The sequence below is a fragment of the Etheostoma spectabile genome, chromosome 3 (genome assembly GCF_008692095.1).
Source record: "Etheostoma spectabile isolate EspeVRDwgs_2016 chromosome 3, UIUC_Espe_1.0, whole genome shotgun sequence".
Taxonomy (NCBI): Eukaryota; Metazoa; Chordata; class Actinopteri; order Perciformes; family Percidae; genus Etheostoma; species Etheostoma spectabile.
The window spans coordinates 16908045-16924016 of record NC_045735.1 but is presented as its reverse complement, the minus strand read 5'-3'; the positions used below and the strand labels follow the sequence as shown (position 1 = coordinate 16924016).

Genomic DNA, 15972 nt, shown 5'->3' with positions numbered 1-15972 from the left:
CAACATCCTGTATGTAGGAGACAACATAGGAGACAACATCCTGTACGTAGTAGACAGGCCATGGTAGGTAGGAGACGACATCCCGTAGGTAGGAGACTACATATTTATATGGATATTCATAAAACACTTCCAGTCTATTCTAAAACTAACAGGGAGCCATGATACCACTGTCCATTCAGCACCTCCAGAGAGATTTAATTAGCTTGAAGCGGAGGACAGAACACACTGGCATCATGTCTGTTCCGCCTGCCATTCTGCCTATATGTGCAGTGCAGTTGTGGTGCTTTTCAAAAATCTAAAGGATTTTTCCTATTTCTGGTCTTTTCAGCCTTAATTAAAGGCTGCTCTTCATGATATTAGCTTAATGACCCAATATTTAAAGAGACCCTACTCTAAGAAGGTTCAAGTCCCCACTCTACTAAAGTGTCCTTAAGAGGACAATGAAAGCTTTCCTGCTCTCGGCTTGGGCTCTGTATCTGTCCCTGACCTTGGACCAGGAGGATTTTCTATTTATATTCATCTTTTTCTTTCAGTGGTTTGGTGGTTTTGAATGTCTTTGGTTAACAGAGATAAGGGCCGGTGTACAGTCAAGGAAATGCAAATGAAAATAATGTGGGGACAATGACAGGCCACAGAGACATAGTTTCCAATGACCTGTTGACATTTCAGTCTCACCGCAACTTCAGATAGCAAGATTTCACACAGAGCGTATTTGAAAAGGTTCAGACATATAATCTCTGTGCTTTTAGTAGGAGAGAGGGAGTGTGTGGCTGCGTTTATGAAAAGATTGACAAGTGAGCGCAGAGGTGTCAGATCCTGTAAAGACGAAGTCTGTAATCGGTAAATGCAGAGAAAGAGGAGTTAAAGCTTAAAGGGGCAGCTGAACCCTGACAGGATGTAAAGGATAGTGAGCCCAGCTCTCCGGTTACTTACAATTCTTGCTGGTAATAAACCTCCTTTTTTATGAGTCTCTAGGATGAAAGCAAAATAGCTTTATAGCAGAACAGCAGATTCAGCTAGCACACAGATCTCCACAGATCTCTCTGTTGTAATTAGGCAGGGGGGTTTCTAGGACTAGAGGAGGTCCATGGCCTATTTAAATAAACTGAATGCAATGCAAAACAGCCTTTGGCTTGCCCAGCTTGTTAACAGCCAGCGTATGATCATTTTACCTTCCAGTGTGTAGATGGCACCAACATTTGGCCTAATCATAACTGGCCTGGCAACCCAAAGGCCAAGGTCTGGTTTCCAGACGTGTGTGTGGTGACTTATGATGTGGGGGGTTTGTAATGTTTAATGTGGGGGGCGTTAAACACTTAATTTCCTGTCTTCTGGGGATTTTTTCTGCACCTATTTCTACCTTTTTCTGAATCAATGTATGCTGGAAATATCTTTATGTAAAGAAAACATAGATTACAATCCATGTATAAAAACATAATGGAATATATTGCAGTAAGGCTCTCAGGCATTCTGTGTTGCTTTCAACTATTTGTTCTGCTTTTGATCAACTTTTCTAATTATATATATCTGAATCAGCACACACAGGCATAATTAACTCTTCCCTTCTCTTTTGCGTCTTTTGTTGGGGAAGTAACCTCCTTAAAGGTGAAATATGTAATTCTGACAGTTAGTGTTTAAAATAGTTACTGCAGTACAAATTCAAAATGCTGGAGAGAGTCGTCTCCCCCACCCCCCTTCCACAGAATCCAAGTTCACCGAGGTTGCCAGGCTGAGACCGCAGAATCCACAACAATGTTGCTAGACCCTTGTCTCACATAGTTGGACATTCCAGCCCCCCCCCTTCTTGACTTAAATAACAATGTACCTACTAATACTAGCATTGTTATCAGAAAAGATAGTATTTCAAATTAGCATGTTTCCCTAATATCTGATGACGCATTGGGGTCATTTTTGGATTTATTACAGTAAATATATTACATATTGGCCCTTTAAATGTGCATATGACAATTATTCACCTCAATGATGCATATTATTCATTTTAATTCATTAGTTAACCTCTGGACTTTAATATCTGAGACGTATTTGAGATGTTCAAAACTTTGTGCACATTCAAAATATAACTCATCCCATGTGTGTTCTCTGAGATTTGTAGGAGTCGGGATATTTTGAGAAACATAGTTATAATAGGCTATTACAAAAATAAAAGTCACTATATTTCAGAAAATGATCTATCTGCGAGAGTGGACACTAAGCAACAGGTGTGTGTGTGTCTGAGTCCGAACCTTAGACTGGAAACGTTACGTCACAGGAACTTCTAACAAAATCAGTGGTAAAAAAAAAAATCACAAAATAGCCACTATAGTACTGTAAATAGTAAAGTAAACTACTGTATTTTTACTTTTTTATCTTATGTTGTGTTTAATTGTTTTGTACTTTACAGTGAATACATAAGATACTGTAAATGGAAGTACAGTACCTATACTGTAAAAACAAAATTCACAGTAACTTGCGGCCAATTGTTGCCTATAAGTTACTGTAAATTTTACGTTAACTTTGTTACAGTGTGTTCCTACTGTTGAGTCTACCAAGAGAGCTCCTACGTCCACCCACATGCTATAAGTCCTCACCAAGACAGGTGTCTGTCGTTGCTTTGGGACCAAATGAATGGACTGATAGTGTAGGAAGCGTGGCTGCCTGATGAAGGCCACACTGCACCAGCTCGGTGTTACCTGACTCATCAACAGCAACCGCGCTCACTCAGTAGTGTGTGTGATGTTCTGTGGACGGAGTGTGAGATTATGCTGCTGCTGATTTCTTGTGTTGCAATTCAATCTTCCTCTGTTCAGCTCAAACAAACTGCGCGCCAAAGGACAAAGAGCTCGCAGGCCCACTCTCTGCTTCCTGTGTGATGAACCAGGGGAGGAAGGAGCATAACACACACACGCACGCACGCACGCACACACACAAACACACAGGTTAATTTATATTCAGATTGCCCTCTCTCTGTGTCTCCGTCTCCGTCTTTGTCTGAATGAATTCATCAGGCTGGAAGCTGTTTGTTCACATCCCACTGCCCTCATTAACATTTCACTGCCCCTCACTCACTCTGTTTCGCTAAGTACACACACACGCACACGCACACGCACACGCACACAAACACAAACACACATATGCAGCCTGATGGTAACCATGGGCTCTGAGTGTCTGACAGTTGAGCAACCCTGCAGGGAGAGTTCCTGTCCTTCTCCTTTCTCTCTCTCTCTCTATCTCTCGCTTTCTTTCTCACTCTCTCTCTCTTTTCACTTACACACACACACACACACACACACACACTAATCTCCACTGTAGCTGCTGTACACTGCCCTGTAGTCTAGGTTTTGCTAGTTATCTTTGACATTAACAAAACCATTTGAGACTAAAAGATGTTGTCCCGCAGTCTGTAGTAATACACATATAGACATGGAGACAAAGGACTTTACACTGTCCCAGAAGCCCCTGCAGCCTGCAGCTCATCACACAAACAGCTAACACGTTGCTCAGTAGGACTTCACGCCAACACATGCCCTATCTCACAATGGGGATGCAGTGTGAATGTTCCCAATTGGAACTCATTTTTCCCATTATTACTGCACCACATAAATGCAGCAGAAACGCGCTATCTCACATTGTTAACAAAGTGAGAAATAGTGAGTGTATCCGCCCCGAGATACCATATTGATACCAAACACCATTCAAAAGCGACGTGTGTGTGGGTGTGATGCCCGGAGCACCCAGTGGAGGGTCACAACCCAAACTTAATATGTGGACAACCAAACACTGCACCACATATGTGATTGCTAATTCTAAAACCACTGGCATTTATGTTCTGGACAAAAGAATGTGGACACCAGGGCACATTTGCCTTCATTGAAATAAAGGGAGGCCTATCCCACACAAAAGAGCCAAGAGTACACAAATGGGAAGTGGCCACAGACTGTTAGCCATTTACAGTAATGTTAAAATCGGATGTGGCTCAGACTGTAAGTTCACCTGGGACTTAGTTTGTGGGGAGTGACCATCTCTGAAAAGGTTCACCCCTAGTTCTCAAAAGCACAGGTGTCCCTTCACTGGCTGGAATCTACTTCAGGACTTTGTGTCCAGTCTATCATATGCAATCACATCAGTGTGTTTTCAGCAGGCTGCCTCTGAAAGCATGGGACACGCTGGGATGGGATTTAGTGGGCAGATCTGCAGCTATGGGTTAGACCCATTTTAAGTGTGTGTGTCTGTGTGTGTGTGTGTGTGTGTGTGTGTGTGCGCGTGCGTGTGTGTGTGTGTGTGTTAGGATGGGAGGTGGCGGGGGGGGGCAGATGTGATGCACATTCAAGAGGAAGACAAGGCAAAAGAGCAAGAGTGGGACTGGGTGAATTGGATAAATTGGCAATTTGTCAGCAGAGGTTCCTGGGAATGACATTGGTACACAGACACACACACAGACACACACACAGACACACACACAGACACACACACACACACACACACACACACACACACACACACACACACACACACACACACACACACACATGCAGATAATAGCAATCTGTTACTGGCTGCACTCCTCTCCACACTCCCAGCAGATGAGCAGTGGTCTCGGCCACCATCTCTGGAGGAAACGTTGATTTGCAGATTGAGGCTGTCACGTCGAGGGAATTGGCTGGCGAGCACAGGGTGAGTGCACACTGAGTCGGAGTCACTGGAAGAGCAGGGGGGCACTGATAAGCCTGTGATGAGTTTAAGACTCAATTTAGAGTGTGTCACTACAAATGCCCGTAGAAATTGGTGAAGTGTAGCTCGTTGGCCGAACAGTTCATCTGCTTCGCTAACAGATAATAAAGCACAAACCTTAAAGCATGTGTTGTCCTGACGGGACATTTGTGTTCCAGCAAATACTGACTCTCAGAAGCAAAGTGGAAGTAGCGAGTTGTAGTGCCTGGAAGGGGGGTGGAGGACCTGAAGGGAGACCAACAGCCAACATTAGTTTCTTTTAACCATGATAACCTAACAAGCAGTCTGAGTTGCTGACCAAACCTTAAGTCTCAGGAATCAACGTGACTGAGGAAGTGTTGAGTAGGGCTGTGTAATGGACCATGTACTCTGAGCCATCATGACCCCTGAGTTTTAGCCCTGACTACTTCTTGTTTTCAGTAGCTTTGTTTGAGGAAAACTAACCTTTGTGTTGTCTTTTTATCGATCTTTTTTTAACTTTTTCTTACGATTCTGAAGCTTTTTTCCAATGTTTGTCACTTTTTTGACATTTTCAACACACAATGTAACACTAACTTATTAACTTTAGTTTTACAGTTATTTTTGGAATTTATTTATGGTCAATAAATCAGGAAATTAAACCTAATGTTTGAGTTAGAAAAGCAGAAATTGGGAATTATTTAGACTAAAATTAAAGGATTGGATGTTGATGGATAATCACAGACTGAAATATGTCAACTTTTACTCAATACTATTTCAAAAACACTTCAATTTGTTTTTCAAATGCTATAAAATTGAATACCCCAACATTACCCATCAAAATCACCCCAAAGAGTGTTGTGTGGAATCAATCATGTTATTTTGGGTAGTTAAAAAGAACATTGATATAGGAAAACGGTTCAATTTGACCCGAGGACAACATGAGGGTTGAGAAGTTTTAGATCTGGAAATATCGGATTAAAAAACAAGACCAAGACCAAGAAATACAGTTTGGACACTTATACTAAACCGGCTATCTCTTTGGTGCAGATAGTCAACTGAACTACACACGTAAAATTGGCCAAACTTTGACTTAGATCAGGAAGAATCTAATCAAAGAAAAACCAAGATCACGAACGTGACCAGTCTTTTGATGTTGACTGTCTTGTTCTTGACAGCGTTCAATTCTCCATTCTGCGGCTGCCGTTTGGCCTGCACTCTGCTTATTATGCTTCTGTTTTACATTTGTTTCTGGATCCTCCTGCTCTCAGTTGTTTTTCCTCCTCAGTGTTTAGGCGGTCAGAATAAACCCTTTAGTTTTGGATAGGCAGGGAGAGCGGCGCTTATGTCCTCTCTATCTTGGTCTGCTCCTACCCTTATCTCCCTCCTTCGCTCCCTCTGTCGGCCCCCCTCCCCTCTTCTCTCTGTGTGGTGTTGTGCATGTGATGCTATGTTGCCCTTCTGGGATGCCTGGCTGGCCAGCACCACTATCAGGAGAGGAAGAGCAGGTCTGACAGGAGGAAGGAGTGGACTAACCCGAGAAGCTATTGCTGACAGGTCTGCCCAGCATATACTGTACACCCCATATTTAATAAACAGGGTACATTGGAGCAAACAGCCAGTTGTGGGCCCCGCTCTCTCCATACAAGTTGTCTCCAATCCACTGTGGAGGCTGGCCAGTAGCCCTCTGTGTGTGTTCGTATGTGCGTGTGTGTGTGTTCACTCCGCTGTGTATCACCTGACAGTGCTTTTATGTTTGGTCACATTGTAAATGTCAGCTCACTCGGCGCTGCATGAATATTGACATGGTGCTGCGGTGCTTGTCGTGGATGTTAAAACAGCCACTTAACAGCTGAGAGGCTCCCAACAGAGCGGGGGAGCGGGTCGACAGACAGGCAGCCCGGCTGGGCCTGCCTCGCTCTTTAAAATGCTTCACTAAGCCACCAAATACGAATGTGCAAGTACCAGCTCCATGAATTATGCAGAGCTGAGACAGAGGCCAAGTGGATTGGAGAAAGTGATTTTTTTCCGAGTGAGAGGAATGTGGTTTCAGGCATAGTGATGCCCGCCCCATGACGGAAGGCAGTGGGACAGATGCTTCTAAAGTTTATTCAGGTTTTTAGTGTTCTGTGCATGATATATCCTGAGTTATTTATTTTCCTTATTCTAACTCAAGGTATTGGTTGTCGACAAAGTACAATCACATATATTGTTTCTGCATGAATGAATCAAACCTGATGCAGCTGTGTTTTGTTAGGGTCAGAGAAGTTAAAGGGATAACCAGCAGTGTGTAGAGAGCCGGCCCTCGGCCTGGATTCTCTCTTATTTTTCCATGTTCAGGGCAGACCCGTTGCCTGGTTTGTGCCAACTGTGCAACTACACAGGGCCTCGTGCCTCTGGGGGCCTCGAGCCTCTGGGGGCCTCGAGCCTTTGGGGGCCTCAAACCTCTGGGGGCCTCCAGTCTCTGGTTTGTAATCATGCATTTTTTTTTTCTCTTTTAATTCTTTACATTCTATATTATTGTTATGTTCTTGACACGATGGGCTCTCAAATTTTATTCCTGTTATTTATTTAAAAAATGTCATTTATTATGTTACGCCGTTACCATGGTTACGTTAACCCGCCCGGCGAGAGTGCGAGCGAAATAAAATGAGACTGCAGAAATAATGTCAGGTACACGAGAGCGCGAAAAACTGGACTATAAAGACTTTGTTGCGTTTGAGTTTGCAGGCAAGAGGGCAAGGAAAGTGACTGTCACTTTATCCCGCATGGTAAGTCGGACGCTATATAAAGCTGTAAAAAGAATATAAAGTGACACGCAGCTGAGCTGCCATGCCGTAGGTCAGACGGCCTTTTATTCTGACTGCTAGATAGTCCCGTATCTCTCTAAATGCCAACAACTGTATAAATACAGCTCTCTCTGTGGCAAGGCCTTTCACCCTGTCTATTTTGGCAAGTATTTCAGCAACATAGACAGAGGGCGTACATCCACATTTAACACATGCACACAAAGCAAGGCACAAGAGAATACACACACACACACACACACACACACACACACACACACACACACACACACATGCAGGATATGACTATATAGCTGTCTGAATAACAGCAGTCCCTGTGTGGGTTGACTGTGTGGGTCTAACACGTGCATTACGGTGCAGCTATGCCAATGAGCAGGGCCTCGCACCCCCCCCGCGACGGCTCTGGTTCAGGGCGTTTATGGCCAGCAAAGAGCCTTTGAGCCTCATGTGGGTGCGTAACCTCACGCCCGTTGTCATTCCGCTGCTTTTTGTCACGGCCCTCTGCGTCTGATACCGTCGCGGCCTTCAGCGTCTGGGTGGTACAAAACAGGTATTTGATGACCTGATGAGAACAGGCCGTGTTTTTATTATGTTCCCCTGCTGTGTGCCTGGGTCACAGTGTGACCGACATAATCAGACACACACACACACACACACACACACACACACACACACACACACACACACACACACACACACACACACACACTCCACAGGATGAAGCTCCGCTTTCCGTGCTTTACACAAAATGTGGCACCGTTCCGAGGGTGTGTGTGTTTATTTGTGCCTTGAAACAATTGAGAAAATACAGTTTTATTCCTCTGATTCACTTCTTATTCGCTCTCTCTCTCTCTCTCTCTCTCTCTCTCTCACTAGCTCTCTCTATCTCTTGCTCTCTGAAGGCAATTTAACTCCTATGTCATTTCCTAATATAGCTCAGCGTAAACTGAGAACTGGAAACTTCAATACTTTTATCACTTGTATCCTAAACTGATCAGCTGTGTTGAGACGCTACTTTCAGTTAAACCAATCAGGATCGGCCGTGTGTTCACAAGCCAATCACAGCGGGACATCCCTGCTTTAAATCTGTTCTCTCCTCCAGTTATCTTCGCTCAAGGCATCCTGGGTCTTCTTCGTTGGTTCCTTCGTTCCCGTCTTTGTGCTCCTTCACCTCACCACCAGTTTCTTGACTCCATAGGGGGATATGTCTCGGGTTCCCTAACCCTTTAAAACATATTTTATATGATGGAGTCTAATCTCCAAAGACTTTGTACAATAGATATTGTCCTACATATTTCATATTGTTCACATGTAGCTTAGCAATAAAGTTTTGCAAATCTGGAACTAAGTCTCACCTGATTGAATTGCCTTTAAGAACATATCAGTGTTTTGTGACAACAGGACAAGCTGGTGCTCCGTCTCAAAGCCAGATGTCCTTCCTGAAAGTTGAACATTAATATTTCATCAGGAGAGACATGTTTGCAGATATGCAAATAAGATTTATTGTACAGCTCAAATAAAATGTACAAAGTCTTTTAGACAAAGGCAATTAGACTCCATCGCTATACAAATATTTTAAATATCTATATATAGGAGTAGAGAACCATTAGACCCCCCCCGATGGAATCTAGACACCGGTGGTGGCGACGAAGGAGCCCGGAGACCAGACCGAAGGAGGCTCCGGACCGGTCAGCCGGAGTAGAGGACTGGAGGTGGAAGGGGGGGGGGGGGGTTTGCCTGCAACGACAGCTGATAGCAAAGGGAGAAACTGATTGATAGATTGATAGAGAACAGCCGATTGGAGTTAAGTAGAGCATTTATTAAGAGTGAAAGGATTTACACTGAGATACATTTCAATCAGGAGAGACTAGTTGCAGATATGTGACAGTTATACACGCATGGTAAAATATACATTTATTAGGAGAACAGCTGAATTGTTTTAGGACTGAGCTACATGATGTGGATAAAAGGGAAAATGAACTGTGATTCTGATGACAGGTCGCTATGGACTACTTAGCAAGATGCTAGCTACCCGTCTGATTAAAATGAAGATCTGCATTCACTGGCTTTCTCTGGAGAAAGACTTCAATAGCAAACCCCCAGGACACATGGTAATGGCTGTCTTAGGCGTAGTTAAAGCGAGCATTCAGAGAGAATCGTTTTAACTAGAATTTATATTTTCAGCTTTGAAAACGGCACTCTTTCAAATCACTATAGATTTTGTAATTTAGAGATTATTTCTTTGGGCTTCGTATTGCCTTTAAGTGATAGGACAGCTTGGAGACAGAAAAGGGGTCGGATTCGAGTCCAGGGCCCCTGCCAAGGACTCAGTCTACAAGGGGCGCATACTCTACATAATCTACAGGGTACTAGATCCCACATCAGGATTTTGATCAAAACGAGGGATAGTGCAGCCGTCCTGTGTCTGTGGATGGGGATGTCTGTGCAGCCCAACAAACAGCTGTCCGTCTGGGGATTGAATCTAAAATTGCGTGTATAATGTAATCTCAAATTGGCTTTGAGATTAGAATGAAAGTTGCTGAGTATATTATGATTTTAATGGAAGAAAGCAGCAGAGTTAAATAGTAGACCTGATAAAATGTGGGTTCATCTGCAGAGTGTTTATCTCGCGGTCCAGGCTCAGACTGTGTGAATATTTAACCCTGAGAGGCTGACTGGGCATGCAAACTGAATTCAGCCTTAGTGTTTGTGTAATGTGTGACGTGTGTGTGTGTGTGTGTGTGTGTGTTTGTGTGTGTTTGTCAGTGTCAGTGTCAGAATAGTTGTTTGCTAGCCTTGAGCTTTATTCCACTGAGGAGCATTCTTAATGTTCTGGGTAGTGTGTGTCAGAGGTGAATGCAAATAATTTGAGTCCTTTGAGTCCTCCGAGTCCTTCGAGTCCTCCGAGTCCTCCGAGTCTTCCGAGTCCACCGAGTCCAGAACATCTCAGCACCACATACACACGTGTTGACGTTGTTAGCTGCAGTCTCTAAGGATCACACAGGATGTTTGCACTTCCCATAATGTCTGAAAGCCTCTTATAACTATGAGCTAATGCAAATTTGATTTAATAATTCACAGGTGAAACTACATCAAAGTGGGGAAAATGTGACTGAAAATGTTCTTCAGATATTTTAATTTCATATCATCATTTTTTAACAAATGAACCCATTTAACTGTCACTTGTAGATCAGCTTTGAGCACATACACTCTAAGGGATGTTGTCATAGTCTGCTAGCCTGCAGCTCCCCTCAAACATGGTTTTGAGGATGCAAACATATTATAGAAATACATTTTGATTACCTTTGAAAAAGGGATTATATATTTTTTTAACCATTGCTCTAATAACAGATTACATTTCTGAGCCTTAATCCGAACCCCAAATAAGAGAAGGGCTCAGAAACAAAAACAATAAATGAGAGTGCAGATGTTTTTTTTCATTCTCAGAGTAACTGATGCAATTTTCATAAAGGTCAGAATGGCCCGTTTCAGTTTTGAACTCTGAGTGAATTTAACTGAACTTAACTCAGTGGATATGAAATTAAATCAAAGGAAATCTTTGCTGCTAACCGAACATCAATATTGGAGTTTTAAATAACTGAAAATATATGAGCTAATTTGGATTTATTTACACAAACACGTACCATACACGGCCTTTAAGATCCATATTTTGACCACTAATAGCACAATGAGCTATGTTTTTAAATACACTTTTCCGTGAAGCATATCCTAACTGCATATCTAATAAACTCTTAACGTTTTAACCAAATTGAACCCACTTATGACAACTTTTGGCTTGTCTCATCAATCTAACACTGGAATTTCTGAAATAGTTACTATTTCCTGTTGTGTCTTCTTTAAGAGACAAGCCTTTATCTGGATTGGTTTCCTCTGTAAAAATGATGATCTGATCTGCCTATTTTTTAACCCTTGTATGGTATTCGGTTCAAATTGACCCATTTCCAATTTTTTCAAGAATAAAAATGGTACAAGTTACATTTTTTTTCTACCTGAAAATCAACAGCCTTACCTTATTTCCTGTGATAAAGATGTATTCCTGACTCAATTCAGAAAATATTCTGGATATGACCACTTACATTTTTTTCCGTAGCGGATTTTTAACATGAATTGTAACCTTATGACAAAAAATGAATCACACTTCCATGTTTAATAGTGTGCTAGTAGAGACTGATTACATTCCCTAAACATAGATGTTATCTCAAATGTTTGAAATTGAGATAAAGACAGTATTTGTTAATAGATTATGGAGTCAAAATTTAATTCAGAATTGTTTTTAAAAACCCACATAACCCACGGGTCAGTTTGACCCGAGGGATAAGAGAGGGTTCTGAAAGTGAAGACAACACAAGGGTTAAATAACTGTTTCTGATGCAGACTCATTCATCCACGTTTACCTGTTCTCTTGATAAATTCAGTAACAAGTACATTTCCGCAGCACTAACTCCAGCAGTAAATTACAGAGCCATGCCATGTAGGCTGCTTTGAGTTTCCCTATCGAACAAATTGTTCAGTTTTCAGTCTCAAATGAAGTGAAGCTATCATCAATGAAACGCAACACTTCCTGTGCAGATGTTTCATATTAAAAGCCTTCCAACTTTTCTCTTCTCTTTCCTGTGAGCCAGAGTGTAAAACTTGCAGAAAAGAGAAGTGATTGGAGTAAATCAGTGACAATGACACATGTTGTTTTACTGATGGATTAGAGCTGTGAACATGTTTTTGAGTTTATCATCTGAACTATGATCCCTCTGTGATTTTACCTGGCCTTTATTCGAGAGACTGGTCCATTTTTTTAAAAGTGGGTTTCATCTAGGAACAAGACGGCACGTTTACTGGGTGAGCTGACTGACTAGCAGAAGCTTACCTTAGCTTGCTAACATGCAGAGAGATGAGCTGTCCTTCTAACAACACAGGCAGACATCTCCTCACTATCAGAAGTGTCCCTGGCTCGGCTCTTCTTCTACCTCTGCCATTCCGGTAAAAGCTCAGCTGCTCTTTGTTGTGACTGGCCATCTCTAGAAACAGCTGACATCCTGTTTCTCGAAACTGCATTCACTCATTCTAGGCCCAGCATATTTCTTATCCAATCTTCTTGCAGTTGCTCCCCATTGACGTTCATGTCAGACACACTGGCATTTTGAAAACAAAAACAATATCACTTCACTAGTGAGTTATCCTGAGCTTTCAGACAAGTATAACAGCCGCTGTGTAAGAGAGCAAGTGAAAGGGACTCTGTCCAAACAAAAAGAGCAAACACGAGTGGGTTGAGTGGGAGTGAAATATGAGCTTCACTTCACCCAAGGCCAACGACACTGAGCGGGAGCTGAAGAAGTGTTCAATCGTTGAGCAGAGATCATTAGGATGTAGGCTCTGCCGTCGTGAATAAGTGAGTGAACTGTGCTGAGCAGCAAGCTTTGATCTGAATCACCACTCTGCTGCCGTGCCACAGCCAGGAGCGTGGCCTTGCATACTAAAACCCCAGCAGAGACTGCTTCCCTCACACTTTGATCGCTCACTGCTGTCTCTTCTCAGAGGCTGCAGGCTCCAGTTAGGCCTGGCTTCTTCCCACATCTGGGTTTTCACTCACAACGGACCTGTACACACACATTTGAAAATTCACTTGTCTTTTGTTCTTTTTTAATGTCGGTGTTTCAGTTTGGATGGATCTGATAGTATGGATGTGACAGTGTTTTCAGATGGGATTGCATTAGTATAGACAGAATTCTATCAACATTAGGAGAAATGCACTCCAGCAAACCAACATTGTAATACTTGCACTCAAAAATAAAAATGCAAAATAGACTCTTTTATGTTCATCTTTTACCCAGAACTGCTTTATGTCATGAAGTGTCAGTAGAGGTGTATCAATTTGACTTTTTTTCTTCCAATTCTGGTTTAGATACCCCTCTCAGGATGTAGATAAATAAGCCAATGCTATGTGTCAGAGATAGTGTTGCACTAAACGTCGGGTTGTCAACCTGCCACTACTGAAGACGACATTAACAAAGAGACCTTATTTGATTGGGTTGGTCCCATCTGGCTCATAGCTGATCAGGGCTGGATTGGCGCTGATATGGATCAGTGGATTGGATGGTGCACTTCATTTGTTAAGTGTTTCTTCAGGTTCTGGGAGAACTGGGAATCTAATTGAGTGTTCCAACTACAGCTCCTAGCTGTTCCTCCTTTTGGTTTGAAATACGGTTTTATGTAGTTGAGTGAAGTAGAAACAACTCTGTGGTTCTGTTTATCTTCAAAAGACAAGTTCCCCATGGCATTGTGTCTCTTAATGGTGCCCGGAGGTTTAGTTCGCAATGAATGGGATTCTGTTGCGTAAGTGTGAACAGGGTGCAAATAAATGGGTTACTGCATACAGTGTCTAGAGGTGTATTATGGAAAAGTTACATAGAGGTCTAATTCGAGGCCTTAAGTTAGTTTTTGAACGTGTTTATAGGGTGTTAGTTGTGTTTCATGTTTCTGTTATTATTAGCTCATATACTTTCCAGTGCCCTTGGGTTTAGGGGATCGATTCACAAGGGCCAGTACGGTCAGCGCAGACTGGAACAGTGCGTCCAGACACTAGAGTAAAGCTCCTGGGAAATTACCGACAGCCAATTCTCCTATAATATTTAAGCCAAGAACTACACCAAATGGTTTGTGAATCAAATTTTTTGAATCCGTTTTTTTTCACATTGCAAAGGTTAAAGAAAATGAATTCTTACAAAATGAGGTTATTTGGTTCTTTAAGATAAGATAAGATAAGATAATTTAAGATAATTTAAGATAATTTGTTTATTAGTCCCCAATGGGGAAATTACTGTACTGCACTCTGTGTACACACTTTTTGTTAGTACTCACACACAGGCCTGAAATACACACACATGCTCAGGACCTATACATGCACTATACATGGAGAGATGTCAGAGTTCAGTTACATTCAGTACATTTGTGATAACCCTTGCCAGCAGTTTGTGTCATAGATGACCTGTCGTCTTTGGAAGCAGTGTTACATGGAATGTACTAAGATGATATAATGTGCAGGGGCATTGCTTTTCACATTTTGTTTTTTCCTTGGTGTACTGGCAGGGCCCACACACTGCTGTGCTTAATGAGCAGTTCAAGCTAAAATCACTGGAACTCTACATTTGCCACATTTGGTTTTACAAATGCGTCTTCCTGCTGAGACAGAGGCCAGCAGCAGCTCTAACAAGGTTTACATAAGTGGTGTGTATTAGTCCATTACATTATGAGAGCACTCCAACCCTGTCAGCACTATGTGATTTAGAGAAGGAAGCAGGGCTGATTAAGCCGAGCTATGGAAAACCTCATTGTTCCCAATCAGACAGGTAGAAGGTGTGCATACCACAAACATGACAGCTTCATGTTTTTCATCAGACCCGTTGCCATGGAGCCACCTGGTAAATGTCTCCCTAGGTTTGAGGTCCGCTACGAGCCGCCGTGCTAGGAGAGCTGAGCCCCCGCCACAGGAAATGTGTTTTAGTCATAAAGGACACACTGTAATGTATAGTCTACAGCAGCTGCAGCAGGCCCGGTGGCTCAGCTGCTCTTTTAATCTTTTCGGAAACCTGGGAGATTTAAATCAGCCATTTCAAGTTACATGCTGTATATTGCTTTGCTAAATGTAGCCTTTTTGTCTATTTTTACATATGGGAGTCATGAACGTGAGTTATTGTAGTCTGCATTACTTCTAAGCATTTTCCAAACTACTACCTGTTTCATTTTTAAATGTGTTCGTCTGCTTAATCAGTTAATTTCACAACACTGGAAATCCATTTCCTCCGACTTGGAACTTAATTTACCCACAGATGATTGTTTTCCATAGTCGCCCAGCATGGATCATAATGAGTCAGCGGGAGATCTATGTGCTAAATCATTGGCGTGGCTGAGACGCAGCAGAAGGCCTGCTGGGGGGGGTCACTGTGTCCACCTGCTCCATGTCAGTCAGCTCCATCAGCACAGAGCTGCCTCCATCAGTTCAACAGGGAAATGGGATCCGCTCCGTTAGCCTCTGGGCTAACATGTAGCTGATCATCAGCCAGATTCAGTGATTAACATCAACAGACTCCCGGAAATGAGAGAATGAGAAAAAGTGACTTTTCCGTTGTATACCTGTATGTCAGTGCTTATCAGCATTCTGAGCTACAGTTTGCTCCAAATGTACCTATTTCAATGGAAATAAGTTATATATTTAACTTTATTGTGTCTATCATTGGCATTTTTAATACATGTGTTATAAAATGTCAAATACATCAAATCTAAAAAAAACTCTAAACTGAAGCTGAACTGAAACTCCAAAGGGCACAAATTCCAACTGGCTAACACACACACACACACACACAAACACACACACACACACACACACACACACACACACACACACACACACACACACACACACACCACACACACACACACAGAGACAGTGTTCAGACTGCTGTGTACA

The 15972-nt window shown here is 42.4% G+C and overlaps 1 protein-coding gene and 1 long non-coding RNA gene across 6 annotated transcripts in view; one reads left to right on the top strand and one right to left on the bottom strand.

Moving 5' to 3' along the window:
- fat3a (FAT atypical cadherin 3a) overlaps positions 1-15972 on the top strand; it is a 156972-nt gene that overhangs the window by 18570 nt on the left and 122430 nt on the right. The window lies entirely within an intron of this gene.
- On the bottom strand, positions 1352-2128 carry LOC116675987 (uncharacterized). Its single transcript, XR_004328576.1, has 2 exons — positions 1977-2128; positions 1352-1595 (listed from the first exon to the last, which is right to left on the bottom strand). It is a non-coding gene; the product is annotated as an uncharacterized LOC116675987 (long non-coding RNA).